The sequence below is a fragment of the Lepidochelys kempii genome, chromosome 20 (genome assembly GCF_965140285.1).
Source record: "Lepidochelys kempii isolate rLepKem1 chromosome 20, rLepKem1.hap1, whole genome shotgun sequence".
NCBI classification, from domain to species: Eukaryota; Metazoa; Chordata; order Testudines; family Cheloniidae; genus Lepidochelys; species Lepidochelys kempii.
Genome location: NC_136399.1, coordinates 14,830,538 through 14,845,093, shown reverse-complemented (window position 1 = coordinate 14,845,093; position 14,556 = coordinate 14,830,538). Strand labels below are relative to the sequence as shown.

Below are 14,556 nucleotides of genomic sequence, written 5' to 3'. Positions count from 1 at the left end.
CCCTGCCTGTGAACAGCAGCAGAGACCTCGGCCAGCCTTTGGCAATGCACTTCATTGGCCCAGGCACATGCCCAGCAGGGCAGTAGCCGGGGGCAGGGCCAGCACTGACTTTGTGATAATGGGTGGGGGAGGGGCAGGGGCTCAGAGCTGCGAACAAACAAACTCTCCCCCTGCGCCCCCCACCCCCTGGAGGTCACTCCCAGTAAAGGAGGTCACTGCCTTTACCTGGGATCACTCCTGCCAGCGCTTGCCCCAGCACAGCCCGCCTGGCAGGCAAGAGGGAGAGGATCTCTAGGGCCCGTGGGATTCAGGGGGTGAGGCTTGGCTCAGGGCTTGATCAGACCCAAGGGGGCTGGAGCTGGCTGCCTCAGATGGAGCTGGGGCTCCAGGTGCCCAGGGCGTGGCTCTGATACCCAGGGAAAGGCAGTGGGGAGGTGTCTGCACTGGGCAGGGGCATTTGATCCAGGCCCATCAGGTGGCGAGCCCGCTCTGCCCTGCTGCTAGGGTGACCAGACAGCAAGTGTGAAAAATAGGGACAAGGGGTGGGGGGTAATAAGAGCCTAGATAAGAAAAAGCTCAGAATATCAGGACTCTCCCTATAAAATCGGGACATCTGGTCACTCTACCTGCTCCTGACCAACCCTGGACGCGCCTCCTACGCAGTCCTGGCTCCACCCCCACTTACTTGGGCACTCTGACTGCAACTCCTGCTAGGACCCCTCCCCCCTTCGGGAGCCGAGGTCCCCACTGGGGGACAGGGCCAAGAGGCCAGGGTGCCAGGCTGTGATGGGAGGGGTGCAGGGACCAGGGCTGGGCCAGCACCCCAAGGCGGTGAATGGGGATGATATGGGGGCAGAAGGGGGGTTCTCTTTAATCCTTTGCAGACTGGACAGACACAGCTTGGGGCTCAGTGGCTGGGTCACAACCGCCCCAAAGCCAGATGGTGGTAGCAGCCTCTGCGTGCCCCGCATCACTAGCGGAGGGCTGACAGGAGGGGGAGGGGGAGGTGCTGTGCTTTGGGTCCCAGGCAGGGGAGGTAGGAATGGCTGAAGCTGGTAGATAATGGAGCCAGACTCTGCCCCTACCCCATCGGGAGCAGGGTGGCCACAGGGCACAAAGGGTGACAGCCCTAGAGGCTGTGCCAGAGGGAGGGAGCCTGGCCTGCCCTCTGCCCTAACAGCCAAGGAGTCATTCCCCCCCCCCCCGCCAAGAATTGACACTGCAGCCAGGAGTAGGGGGGAAGGTGCCTTGTTGAGAAGAGGAGGTGGAGCTGGGGACAGCGAGCTGGAGCTGTGGGGGGCAGAGTCTCTGGGGGGAGGGGGCTGCCTCTAGGCCTCCTCGGGGTCCAGCTGGTTGAGGGTTTGGATGTCATCCAGGAAGCGCTTGGGGGTCAGGATGTGACTGGAACCTGGGGGAGAGAGAGGTGGTTGGCAGCGGTCGGCACAGTGGCGCGGGTATGAGGCTGGCATCACCATCACCCCCATTTTTGCAGCTGGACCCTGCTCTAGTGCAGGAGGGGAGGGACTCTCTCCTACCCCCTGTTGTTGTACCAATAAAATAAAAACCAGCAGGATCTTATTAAAGGGAAAAGGCAAAATGCCACATTTATTGTAAATATAATAAAGAAATATAAAACTCACACTGTCCTATCGTTACTTATTCCTTACTTAATTATATATATATCTATATATTCATTCATTCATTCATTCATTCATACCAGTTCTGCATAGGGGTTTATAGTTACCAGCCTAGAGGTTGCTCGTGACAGGGTACCGGCCAGGTAACCTGTACACGAGAGTGGAGCCGAGTCCATGTCAGATGCGCATCCGATGCTCCTGAAGGGTAGTGGCAGAACTGGAGACTCAAAGTTCTCAGTCCTTAGTGTCCATTTTTATAGGAATTTCTTCCTATGCCAGTCCGTGGAATTTGCTTTGTCATATTGTTAGTCATGACTGCTCCAGGACGGCTGTCAGGTGCTCATCAGCTTTCTTCATCCTTTGAATTGGTCGGGTGGATCCCAGTTTGCCCTCCGGTGGGGTTCTCTGGTTGTCTCCACCTGGCGTCTTCTTCGGCCAATCGATGTTAAATTCCTAGGCTGGCACTTCCCTGTTTATTCAAAACCCACCATTCATTCACATACATTCCTTACTTTAATAAAAAAAACACATTTCTCATTTCACCGAGTATTGTTATTTTATTTGAGACTCCCTGTCTCTTGACATTCCTTCGGTATTGCCTTTCTTTTATTATACAAAGGTGTTATTTATTTGAGACTCCCCGTTTTTTTAACATTCCTGATCCAAACTATAGAAGGTGGGAGTCTCTATGTGACATTTCTATGAGCGCCGCTCCAATTCGCGGTTCTTCATGGGTGTTACAAACAAGCATGTCAATCTCCATTACAAAGTATCCGTTTGCAAAGTAGAGCCAATTGAACATAAAGTGAAGTTAGTTAAAAAGCATGTCAATCTCCATTACAATCAATGGAAAGCGCCAATACAGAGAAAGCAGAGTCAATTAAGCCGTTTAGTTTTACAAGCGTCCATCTTAATAACAAGTGAGAAAGTATCAATTCAGAGTCAATATGAGCGGTTAGGTTTTCCACGCGTCCATCTTAATAACAAGTGAGAGAAAGTATCAATTTAGAGAAAGCAAAGCCAATTGAGCGGTTTGCAAGGTACGGTTTGCAAGCTTTAATACAGAATTGTAAATCAATATTGCAGATTTACAATTATGTCAAAAAGAAGAATTATAAATGCAGATTTAATAAATATTATAAATCAATATTGCAGGTTTACAATTTCTTATGAACAGAATCACAAATATTGGAATATGCCTACACTGTGGCCTGGCACCGCACCCCTCGTGCCGCTGTACCCTGCACAGCCAGGCAAGAATCCCCGCGCTGACAGTGTTCCTCACCCTTGGGTCTTCGAGGGGTGTGTGCAGGGGGTGAGCCATATCCCTATGGGAGTTACTGGGGGTGTCTGACTGGGCCCCCACACATGGTCCCTGGGCAATGAGAGGCCTGGGGAGCCAGCGGCCAGGAGATCAGGTGGCTAGATACAGGCCTTGTGGGACAAGCACATCTGTTCCCAGACCCCTGGGTGCGGGAGGACAGAGGGTAGCATGGGCCCCCTGTGGGTGCTGGGCAGGCAGTTTTAGGGTCTCCCCCACCCAGGGGGTCCCAACTGTCCCTGACCTGGGCATTCCAGCCACCCTTCCCCCCAGGACTCGCCCTACTCACCGATCACCACCTCCCACTTGCCCCTGGTGGCCGGGGTCAATTCGTAGGCGCAGCGCATCTCAGACATGGACACCCCACCCAGCACATAGATGATGAGGCGCGGGCCCATCTGGTACTCAGTCGCTGGCTTGTTCTTGTGCCAATGCCTGAAGCGGGAGCTGGGGGAGAGAGGGGCAGTGTGGATACCAGGGGCTCGCTGAGGGAATGCCAGGTGTAGGGGTGGGCACTGCCCAAAGCGGGGGCTGGGGGGAGAGAGGGGCAGTGTGGATACTAGGGGCTTGCTGAGGGAATGCCGCATGGAAGGGCAGGGCCTGGAGGAGGATGGGAGGCAGAAGGGAGTAGGGGAGGGTGGCACCTGCCCTGGGCTGGGGGTGCTGTCTAAAGCTCGTCCAGTCCCTTTCCTCTATCCTGGACCCTGGTGTGTTGAGGGACTGCTGGGGCGTGGGGGACACGGTAAGAGGGGTCCAGGGCTCCAGGCTCTTGGGCACCCCCTCCCCTGCAGAGGACAGGGCCCTGGCCATGCACTCCCAGGCACAGAGGCTCCCACACCCTGGGGTGTGTGTGTCAGGGCTCTGCTGTCCACAGCCCAGCCAGGCTCAGCCTTACCTGACAGCAGCCTGGGAGCTGGTGGTAGGGACCGGGTCTGACACGAAGGGCCACAGACTCTTGTCCAGTTTGTCCTCAAGGATGTCCTGGCAGGGGAGGACAGATCAGCAGGGGCCAAGCAGCAGGAACCTCTGACCTGGTGGCCAAGCCAGGCCCCATTGGGGCGGAGGGGCTGAGATGGCTCCTCACTCAATGATTGACAGTCCCTGGGGGGGAGCAGCCTGGGGCCCACTTTCCAGGGTGGGGCATGGGGAGCCAGCAAAGAGCACGCTGACTCCTCCAGTGATGCCCCCAACTCTCCACATCCCCCTCAGCTGCTCAGTGCCCTGCTGTGACCTGCCTACCCATCCACCGTTATGGGGAGGGCAGAGACCTCCTGCAGCCGGATCCAGGGCCCCTCACTTGGGGTGGGGGAGGCAGGGGGCTGCCCCCAGTGCCCCTTCCCTGCTGCGGGCAGATCCAGGCCCTGCCTCTTGCTCCATGAGGTGTGTCCCAGCCACGCAGGGGGCCCAGGCTATGATACATCCTAATGCCACATAATAGGGGCTTTTACATTAGTCCGCTGCTTTGACTTGTACAGGGAAGCTTAAGGCCTGCCAAGCTGTGGCTGGCGCAGAAGGGGGCGCCCCTGATTGGATTATGCATGGGACTGAGGTTACTGCAACTACCTGCCCCAAAATCCCACAGGAGGAACCATCACAATGCTGGAACAGGGGCCTGGGAGCCTCCCACCTCTGATCTGCCAGGGACAGGAGCTCTGGTCGGGGGGTTAATTCTTGGCCTGGAGGAGCCCCAAGCCAGTAGGTTGAAGGCAACTAAGTGTGCCCCCCACCCCCTTGAGGAGTGCCCCACAGGACTGGGTGATGAGGGGCTCAGCCCCCAGTAAGGGTGGGGGGAAGGAGTGACCATGTCACCTTTCACAAGCTAAGCAGGTTTGGGCCCAGGCAGTGCTTGGATAGGAGACCTCTAAGGAAAAGCCACTGGGTGCTGGGAGGTGCGAGTGAGTCAGCAGAGGGTGCTCTATGACCCCAGGGAGTGGGCGGGGGGCTCTGCAGGGGGTGCTCTCCCCGGTCAGTCAGTGACCAGTACTGTGCTGCAGGAGTTCATCCTTTAGATGAACGTCACACAGCTGCTCCTCACTGGAGGTTAGACCAAGGACCCTGCCAGCCATTCAGATTCCAATGCCAGTCATGACAGTGTGCTGCCTGGATCCTCTGCACTTCCAGCCCCACACACTGATCACCTCCTGCCCTAGACTCTTGGGCAGCGCTGCTGGGCGGCTGTTAACAGCTGCCTGCCACTCCTTAGGAAGAATTCAGCCCTGGTGAGGAACCCCTGTATATACTGCCCATACCCCACCCCAGAGCTGGCAGCATCTCAGCACCGGGTAAGACAACTCCCCTGCACTCGTGTCTATGATTTAAGACCCCTAAGGATGGCAGCAGGAGAGGACTCGCTGATGAGCCCCTCACATGGCTAGAGCCCTGCGCAGATACAAAAATGTGGATGTGCAACAGCCTGCGATCCACAAGCCGCCTTTTACCTGTATCCGCATCCACACCGACAGCAGCTAGCGAGGGTGGGGAAGGGGTCTTGCAGGGAAGAGGCAGTGTGGAGGGGGCAGGGTCTCTAGGAGAAGGGGCAGCTTGGAGGGGGCGGGGTCTCGAGAAGGGGCAGTGTGGGGGCGGGGTCTTGAGGAGAAGGGGCAGTGTGGAGGGGGTGGGGGCTGGGGGGGGAAGGGGTTTCTCATCACGTGCCGCTCCTGGGGGGTCACGAGTGTACACGGCAGCAGCAGAGCATGTTGCATCACAGTGGGGTGGAGGGGTGGGGTGCCGGGGCCTCACCCTCTCCAATCCCAAATCCTGCTGCTCAGGAGCTGGTGGGGACACTGGTGCTGCTCGAGCTGCTGGACAGGAAGCCGCGCGGTGGGGCGAGTGGGTGCCGGACAGCCCCAACTCCGACGTGTTGCCTAGCCACTGGCTGTGGGCCGGCGGCCCCGAGTGCCCTGCGTCCCCCGGGCTGCCTGAGCCAGATGCCGCGGGCCAGGCGCTGCTGGGGAGTACAGCCCTGCACGGTTGTATCTGCAGCCAATCCACTATCCGCAGAAATGGGGCACGGATATGCAGGGCTCTACACATGGCTGCCCCCAAACCACCCCCTTGGGCCCAGCCTGCCAGGTGTGACCCCAGTCCCCAAGGCCAGGAAGCAGATGGCCCGGTACCTCCATGATGTCCTTGAGCATGGGGATCCAGTGGGAGAGCTGGTAGCTGGACTCCAGCCGCGCTTTCCTCTTCGGTCGCAGCTGCCTGCTCTGGGGGAGGAAGGGAGAGGGGGTGAGAGGCAGCAGGGAGGAGGTGCGGGCTGGGAACGGGGGCAGACAGGGAGAGCGTGGCCTACCTGAGTCGCGCCAGCCAGGCTGGCAGGGGAGAGGCAGAGAAAACAGAATGGATCACTGAGTGAGAGAGAGAGAGAGAGAGAGACTGATGGGAGAACAGAGCTGCTTCCCCTCATTCGCCGCATGGCCACCCCAAGCAGTGGTCACCAGCTCCAGCTCGCTGGCGATCTGAGGTCCTGACTCCCAGTATCCTCTGCCAGGGCAGAAGAAGTCACCCCAGATGGGGAGTAACTCGGGGTCACCCTCCTATGGGGAGGGCGTCACCCCACTGTACAGGGACAGAGGCCACCTCTGTGCTGGGAGTAGGTCACTGCCATAGGGCGGCACCTCCAGGATGGCCTGGGCTCCCCTGTGCAGCACAGATCTGCCCCCTGGCATGAGTACAGCTGCTGGCCCCTGGCTCCAGTCCCTTACCCCAGGCGTGAGAGAGATGCCCAGGAACAGCATGTTGTGGATGATGTCTCTCTGCTGCTGGATGTTGGCATGCTGGATCAGCTTGGTGAGGTTCTCCTTGTCCACACCTGCACGGGGACAGACAGGTCAGCCCTAGCACCCCTGGGACGCACCCACAGCCCAGGCACACGAGTCCGTGGCCCCAGGAGTCCTAGTTCCCCGATCAAATCCTGAGATCCTGCTCTTCCCACCCCTCTCAGAGCTGGGGGTAAACCCAGGAGTCCTGGCTCCCAGGCCCCCTCTATCCCACTAGACCCCACTGCCCTCCCAGAGCTGAGCATAAAACCCAGGAGTCCTGGCTCCCAGAACCATCCGCTCTAACCCACTGAACCCCACACAGTTAATGATCGAATTTAGGTTCTTGCTGCTCCTCCCTCAACAGGTTCTCTCGGGCGCTGGGGTCAGGGGTCTCTCTAGTTCCCCCTGGCAGTGCAATGGGAGCCCCCGTCCCCCTGATCTGGGCTATTCCTATTCCTGCCTCTGCCACCTACTCCTGGCATGCTGCTCCATGCCTCAGTTTCCCCCGTGTAACATGGGGATAGTGCTTTCACCTGTGACAGGGAGGCTTGGCAAGAGCCTCAGGAATATCCCTGGGGGGACTCAACGGGAGTCACAGCAGCAGGGTGTGCACAGAGCAGGATTTTCCCTCCCCAGTGCCGCTATCAGCTCCTGAGAATAGCCCAGATCAGACTGGGGCTGCAGGCTGGAGCCAGCTCTGCTGCAGCAAGTAGCTCCGGTGGTTAACAAGCATGCTGTCAGTCTCTTCCCTGGGTAGATGGTTTGGGCAGCCAGGTGTGTGCCAGGCTCCCCTCTGGAGGCAGGCCTGTACTGCCAGCTGTGAGTTACAGAGCATCTGTGCCATGGGAGCCAGCTATCCCAGAGGGGGCCCCCCTGCCCGAGATTGGTAGCATTATCTCCCTTTTACAGATGTGGAAACTGAGGGGTAAATAGGGGAGGTGACTTGCCCAGAAGGGCTGTGGCCATTAATCCAGCCACACAGGGAATGCTATTGTTCTGCCAACCCCTCAGGATCTCCAAGGGTGTCTAGACCCCACCCCTCCCCCCGCCAGGATCTCCGAGCAGGTTCTAAATCACTCCTCCCTCCTTCTACTTCTCATGTGCTCCCCCGCGGCTCTGTCCCATGGCAAGGGCGTGGCCAGCACAGCTCGCTCACCTCTCCCATGCTGGGCTCGTATGCCTTGAACGCCTTGAGTTTGGCCAGCACAGCGTGCACCAAGTGGAAGTTATCTTCATGGTCCCTGCAGCAAAGACAAACCCTGTGGGTCAGAAACAGCTCCTCCCCCAGGGGCACATGCACTTCCTGTAGGAGGTAACCAGGTACCCTCGCCCTTTGGGCACACTCACTTCCTGTAGAGGATGGCTGGGTACTTCTCCATGGCACACTCACTTCCTATAGGGGATACCTGGGTACCCTTTCCCCTGGGCACACTCACTTCCTGTAGTGGATGGCTGGATACTCCTCCAGGGTTTCACACAATGTGGCAATCTGCTCTGCCAGATTCTCCATCTGCTTGTTCTTTTCGAAAAAGCGGTAGGGGCTGAACCAGTTGTGGAAGCTCTATGGCCTGTCCAGGGAGTACACCTTGGGGACAGGGGAGAGCAGAGATCAGACCCCAGTGCCAACTGCTTGCAGCCAGGCCAGCTGTGCCCCATAGACGCGCTGTTGGATCAGGCCAGCCTGGTGGAGCTGTAGCGAGCCCCTAGTGAGGAAGAGATCCCTTTGCCAGTGCCACTCCTGTTGTGGTAGAGGGATAGCGAGCCAGAGATTCATGTACCAGCCTGGGATAAAGATGCCCCAGGTTCAGGTCCTTACTTGGCTGCAGACTCCCAGGTGTCCTCAATGTTGGGGGAAGGGGCTTGGCGACGCTTCTCGTCTGGCGAAAGCCCCAGCATAGCCACGGGCAAACCCGGCATCAAGGCGCGTCTGCCGCTGTCGCTTATTTCACTGGCCGAACAGAACGAGCCATGGGGACAAAAGTGCTTGGACACCAATAAATAGTATCGGCCCATGAAGGGTTTGCTGGCGCAACGGGACGGGTGAGCCAGCATAGCCTCCTGACGGACACTCAGCTTCTACCAGCCAAAGCTTCTCTTGGCACAGCTGGCACCGGTACCCCAGATGAAATCAGCTAGAGTGGCGAAAGGACTGCTTTGCCAGCGTAACGGCACCTACCCAGGGGCTCTGCCACCACAGCTGCATCAGTTACAGGGGGATTTTTTCTCTCATGTCCCCGTAACAAACCCATACCAACAAAGCTTTTGTATGTAGACCAGGCTCATGTCTCTCTGTGCCTCAGTTTCCCCATCAATGCAATGGGGCTGACACCCCAGTCCTGCCCCTCAGGGGCAGGAGGGGGGAAATCCACTGATGACACAAGGAGGGGATGGGGTGGTTGGGTAAAGGGCAGGCGTGTAGAGTATCGGGCTGTCTTGCAGGCCTAGTATAAACCACCAGTAAGAGCTGGTAAAGCCAGGGAGGCAGGGCCCTCCTCCCCCATACATCTACCATCCCCACCAGGTGCAAGCCAGCGATTCCAGGTCTCACAGGGTGTGAGCAGCCAGCTAGTCCCTGCTGCCCTGTGCTGGCGTCAAACCCGGGGCCCTAGAAGGGAAAGGTTCCCCCGCCAAGCCACATGAACCACTAAGGGTGGGGTGTCGTACGTCACCATCCGCCGCGCGGACCTGCTCCTCCAAAGCCCGGCCACCCCTCACCCGGCTCTCGTAAGGCAGGAAGGCCATGTTGATCTCCTTGAGGGTTTTGATGACCTTGGTGATCCGTGACTTCCTCAGCTCCTTGAACAGAGGCTCAGGACAGGCTGCAAGGCAGAGGCAGTGGGTGGGAGTGACAGGCACAGGGCTCAGGACCCCCAGCACAGCACCAGCCCCCACGGACGGGGCCAGACCGGGCACAGCAGGGGCAGTAGTGCTGCACGCCTGTGGGGAACCTGGGCGAGCCAGCAGGGCCACACAGGAGTCAACGATGAGTCCAGCCCCCCCCCCGAACCAGAGTCATGCCGGGTTCTTGCCTTCTGCAGCATCAGCAGCGAGGGGGAGCCACAATCTCTCCTACGCAGCCCCTGTCTCACACCCTGCCCTCAGCCCCCCGGCAGGGCTGAGTGACCAGAGTGTACAACATAGGATGATGCACAAGGAGGAACAGGGACTTGGGCTCCCCCTGCCGCTGTAATGGGGAGAAGCAGATCTGACCCTGACACACTGGGTATTCTGGTGCTGTCCCATCCCCCCACCGAGTTGGGACTGATGGAGCAATGCATGCTGGGAATGGTAGCCAGAGGCCGCCTTTCTGGGCACATGCTGCAGGTGTCTGTGAGCCGTGCTGGCTGGAGGCAGGCCCGTGGGGGAGAAGGGGGGGAAGGGATAGGTGGCGTCATAGAATCATAGAATATCAGGGTTGGAAGGGACCCCAGAAGGTCATCTAGTCCAACCCCCTGCTCGAAGCAGGACCAATTCCCAGTTAAATCATCTCAGCCAGGGCTTTGTCAAGCCTGACCTCATTCGGTCTGGCCTGCTGGGGCTGCATCCCCTGCAGGAGGGCAGAGCATAATCAGGGTGCTGCGCACTGGCCTGCCGGCAGAGAGAGTCTCCCCCACCCCCAGGCTCCAGTGTGCCGCTGTCCAGGCTCCCAGCTGGGGGATCCCCCGACCCCCGATACTCACGGCTGAGGAAGAAGACGTGAACTGCCTTGTAGTTGAAGGTGGGGGTGCCCTGGAAGTCATTGATCAAAGCCTGCACCGACTGCAAAGGGGGAAGAAAGGGTGTGTCAGCACCTGCCGAGGCCCCTCCCTGCTGCTCAAATGGCCCAGCCCATGCCCAGCCCCTGGGGACTCAGGGCCTAGCATGATGCCATCAGGAGGTGGGCTGGTTTTTACCCCCCTGGCTCTGGGCTCCCTCCCCACCTGGAGCAGGGCTTGTCCCCATGTGCCCGGGACATCCTTAGGGCCCAGTCATGTCTCTCGCTGCCACAGAAGTGTCCATGCCCGGCCACAGATGGGGCCTGGCATTGCCTTGCTGCTGAACTAAGTGGGCTCTGAGCAGTGCCCAGGGAACAGCCGGCCGAGCAGCAATCCCAGGCAACTACCATCAGGGCCCCCTCCCTCCCCGGGCGCCATGCTGGGCACCTGCAGCTTCGCCACGCCAGCTAGCCTGGCAGGGTGTTTGGAACCTGTTCAGACCCCTCGACCAGCCATTGTGACAGGTGAGAACCTGGCTGCCCTGTCCCAAGCCCCAGGCCCCAGCTTGCAGTCCTCTCCTACAGCGCTCCCTCCGCGGGCAGCCCCTGCGGGTTCTGGGCTTCACCCTGCTCTGCCAGCGCCCCCTGCCCCTGGTCTCCCTCCACTCACCTTGCTGCTGCAGATGCAGGAGCCTCCTCCCCAACAGCCCCTGCTCCCTGAGCCTCTGCCTCATCGAGTCTCCTTCGCTTTGAGTCTCAGCTGAGGTCGCCTCTCTCCGCCTGCTGCACCTGCCCATCCAATCCCCACAGGATTGCACTGCGGAGAGGTCTGGGGGACAGTCTGTGCCTCACGTGGCAAAGAACATGAAGCCCAGCTCCGGGGAAGCAGCCTCCTAGGGAGCCCCTACTGGCCCCATTCCCATCCTGACGTTGTGCTGCGCACAGAGAAATGGAACAAGGGGAGTCTCCGTGTTCCCCTAGGAAAGCCCTGTAGGCCATTGGCCCAACATCTCCACCACCTTCCTGCCGTGCCGAATGCTCCCTCTGCCGCACCGGCCTAACCCGCTGCTCCACATCCCCCGGCCCAGTCCATGCCGGGGGCTCAATAACCTGCCTGGCCAATGGTGCATACTGCCCCATGCTTGGCACTCTCCTGCTCCTCCTCCCACCCAGGCTGATTCACTGGTCCCAGTGGTCTGATCCGGTGTGTGTGTGTGGGGGAGATATGGGGCTAGCTGGACAAGCTGGGTCTGATCCAGCGCGGTGGGAAGGCAGACATACCCAAGCCTAGCTGGGGACGGATGATGGGCTAGACAGAGCAGGGATCTGATCCAGCCTGGAAAAGCTCAGGTTCCTAATGAATCTCAAGAGGCTGGAGGGGGAGGAGCATGATATATGGATACAGCATATCCCCAGGGGGACACCAGGGCAACAGGTTCGGCCTCCTTACCTTCCATTCTCTTTCCTTCTTCACGAGGACAACGCTGAGGATCTCTGCGAGGGAAAGAGACGGGGATTAGTGGTGGGGCTCAGACGGGACGGCTGTGCCCTGAGCCAGGACCCACTGGCTGGTGGAAGGATGCCTCGGGGAAGTGGCTCAGAGGCTGCTTTCAGGCCAGATAGTGTTGTGCTCCTAGCAGAGCCCCCAGTCAGCGATCGTGGTGGGGTGACAGGCTAGATGGGCCATGGGTCTGATCCCCCTTCCTTTCTGCCAGGCTGGATACGAGCGCAGCTGAACTAAGGATCTGGCCCCGTGCAGGAAGAAAACAGATCCTGTCCAGCACCTCTTGACTGGAGGGGATCCAGGGACCCTCACTGTGTATGGGGGACAGCAACACAACAAAGACTTCAAATTCTGAGTCCTGCACATAGAACCCCTCCAAGGCATGCCCCACTCAGGGAACTGCTGGCCTGTCTCCTGGGCACCTTCCACAGCCCAGCTAAGCAATTAGATAGTCAGCTCTTCGGGCCAAGCACCATCTTTTTGTTGGTGATGACTGGCGCTCCTGGGCACCACTGTAATACACCTAATGAATAATGTACAACGCCTTGCAAAATGGGGCCTTGGTCCATGACTGGGACTCCTGGGTGCTACCATAATACATCTGTTTGTTTTACCCCTACGAAGCACCTGATTCTGGCTGGCCCCGTAGGGCAATAGCCCCGAGACCCTGACCTGTGCTCTCACTCTCACTCCCACTCCCGGTAGCTGGTGTGCGTGAGTGCACTGCCCAACACACTATGTTTCCCCCATAACTCAAGCAATGCCTCTCCCTACCCCACCTCTAGCCCATCAGGACTTGGCTGCTTGGTCCTAATGAGGCTCCAGGGGCTATTCTGCACCAGGACGCGCTGGCCTCCCTGCTGCTTTCCTGCAGTCCTTTACACCTGCGGCATGCGGACGCCCCGTTCACTGGGGCACGTGGGGCTCGAGTGCACGGTAAGGGGCTGGCAGCACAGACTGGATCTAGACATGGCGAAGGCAGACACAAACCTGCTTTCTCCACGCATTTCGACCCTGAACTGCAGCTACACCCCCCCCTCCCCACGCCAGCCCTGGACTGCCCCCACCAGCTGTGCCAGTGCCCCTCACTACTGACTGGAGCCCTTGCTATCCCAGCCCTGGCTCCCACCCACTCCCAGCTCCGCCAGTGCCCCTCACTCCTGTCCACAGCCCCCTGCTATGCCAGCCCTGGTCTGTCCCCCACCAGCTCTGCCTCACTCCTGACCTGCAGCTATTCCAGTCCTGGGATCCCTGCCTCACGGCTCTGCAGATGCCCCTCACTCCTGACTGCAGCCCCCTGCTATCCCAGCCCTTTGCTTACCCCCCCCCATTCCCAGCTCCACCAGTGCCCCTCACTCCTGACCCGCAGCTATTCCAGTCCTGGGTTCCCCCCCTCACAGCTCTCAGATGCCCTTCACTCCTGACCCGCAGCCCCCTGCTATTCCTGTTCAGAGACCCCTCTTGAACCAGGGCAGTATGGCCCACCCCAAGTATTCAGAAGTCACATGTCAGGCCCTCCTAATTGTGCGATTTAGTGAGGAAAAGCTAAGAGAAGAGCTAAGGGTTATTAGCACCACCGGCCGTCCTGAGCTGTGGGCCACTTTTACTCTGTCCCAGTTCTGGGGGCAACCATGGAACATCAGAATTGAATCCACTTTGCAAGGGTCTTTTAAACCCCAGGTCTGTGGTCTGGATTTAGCCACAGGCCCCGTCCACTGCAGCCTGGGCTGGAGATTCAGCAGTGGGTTGGGCTTCTGAAGTAACAGAAGTGGGTTGGGCTTCTGAAGTGTAAGGCTTTACCTTGATCTCTCCTACATTACAGCTATAGCCTACGCCAGCTCTGTGTTGGGGCTGGGCAGAAGTGTACTGCTTTACTATGTTACGAAGTGGCTATGACGTCATTTTTCTCCTTGCGCGCAGCCGTTACCCGTTCTGACAGGCTGTTTATAATGCTAACTTTACTAGTTTTCAGAGGTTGTCGGGGGTGGGGGGGGGGAATGTGCAAGGTGGAAGTTTCGCCTAGTGCACAAAATATCCTTGCACTGGCCCTGGTGGGAGTCATCCTGATGGAAAGAGATGACGACGATGACGCCCCCACAAAATGCAGCTCCTATGGGAGGGGGCAGCCCTTGGGGGTGGGGCAGACAGCCTCCTCCCCTTCCTGGTGTGTGACAGGCAGGCGGGGGGGAGCTCTCTGCTCCGACTGACTCCTAATCCTCCCCGAGGGTGAGACACACCCAGGAGCACCCCTCCCAGGGCTCCCCAACTGGGCCCTGCCCCCCCAGACCCACACCCAACCAGACCCTGCCCCCGACCGGCTCCACACTCAGACCCCCCGGCTCCGCACTCACTCTTGCGCACCACCGCCTTCAGTCCGGACGGGGCCATCTCCGCCTCTTGCCACGTCCCCTCGAGCCCTGTGGGTAGAAGTAGGACTCAGCTGTGTGCGGGGTGGGGCTGGAGTCAGGACTCCTGGGTCCTGCCCCGGCTCTGCTCCTGTCCTTGGGCACGCCCTGGCCTCTCCCTGCCATGCTCTGGGGAGTGTCTGTGACGCTGGACGACGGCCCCTAGTGACGCTGAAATCAGTCACTGGTGGATGGGCCCGGCCCCCCCTTGTGTCACTGATGGACGGGCCCAGC

The 14,556-nt window shown here is 59.1% G+C and overlaps 1 pseudogene; it reads right to left on the bottom strand.

Moving 5' to 3' along the window:
• Positions 1–1,328: 1,328 nt before the first annotated feature.
• On the bottom strand, positions 1,329–14,305 carry LOC144929612 (syntaxin-binding protein 2-like; annotated as a pseudogene).
• Positions 14,306–14,556: the final 251 nt, after the last annotated feature.